The sequence below is a fragment of the Grammomys surdaster genome, unplaced genomic scaffold (genome assembly GCF_004785775.1).
Source record: "Grammomys surdaster isolate TR1022 unplaced genomic scaffold, NIH_TR_1.0 363, whole genome shotgun sequence".
Classification (NCBI taxonomy): Eukaryota; Metazoa; Chordata; class Mammalia; order Rodentia; family Muridae; genus Grammomys; species Grammomys surdaster.
In genome coordinates, this window is record NW_021604782.1 from 6584716 (window position 1) to 6585983 (window position 1268).

The window sequence follows — 1268 nt, forward strand, 5'->3', positions numbered from 1 at the left end:
CTCTCTCTCTCTCTCTCTCTCTCTCTCTCTCTCTCTCTCTCTCTCTCTCTCTCTCTCCTCTCTCCCTAGTTCTAGTGTGTGTGCTCCAGTGAAGCCAGTACCTTATTAGAAAGGTTCACACAGTGAGGAACTGAGGAAGATCTCCAGTCAATAGCCATTAAGAAGCAGAGGGTCTCGATTCAATAGCCTATGAAGAACAACCCCTCCCCTGCCAACAACTGTGTACAGAACTCTAGAAGCAGAGCCTTCTCCAGTCTAGACTCAAAATTATACAACCATCCAAACTAAACACTTGGTTGCAGCCTCTTGATAAATTCTAAAGCTGAGGACATAGGCAAGACTAGTCTGTATGTCTGACCCGCACACAGCGCACAGAATGGGTGCTGCTTGAAGCTATCAAACTGTGAAGTCATTTGTTTATACAACAGTATATATCATAATTATCTCCAAGCATCTGTGGTCATCAAAATCATACAGATAGTGTTAGGGTTTTAAGCAAAATTCAATTTTATTTATTTTTTATTTTTTTATTTTTTTGGTTTTTCGAGACAGGGTTTCTCTGTGTAGCCCTGGCTATCCTGGAACTCACTCTGTAGACCAGGCTGGCCTCGAACTCAGAAATCCACCTGCCTCTGCCTCCCAAGTGCTGGGATTAAAGGCGTGCGCCATCACTGCCCGGCGCAAAATTCAATTTTAAAACAGTTCTATTTAATTTACTAAGAGCCAAGTGTGGTAACTTTCATCTATACCCTCAGCACCAAGGAGGGAGATGCAGGAGGATTGCTGAGAGCTCAAGGATAGCCTAAGGTACATAGTGAGTTCCAAAACAGGCTGGGTGACAACATGAGACTCTGTCTCAAAAAAATAAGAATGAATTAGTTAAGTAATTACATAAATAAAGAATCCTAGTTATAGAAAAGTTTCTAAAGAAAAACTCCACTCTGCTTTCCCAAAATAATCACACTGTCCATTGGGTGTGTCTATATATGTTTGAGCAATTATATATTCCATAATGCATCTTTTAAAAATTCCTGAAAAACTTAATGAAAGCAGGAAAGTTCTACTTTAGTTCATGGTTTCAGAGGTTCGTTCCATGGTCCCCAGACAAAGCCAGACACCGTGGAAGAAAACACATGGGGGAGCCTAGAGAGGAAAGGTGTCCAGGGCCTAAATGTACCTTCAGTGTCACGAACCAGTGACCTGCTCTCTTCAACTGAGCCTGCTCCCCCTGACACCCTCACCAGTGGATTCATTCACCAGTAAGTTAG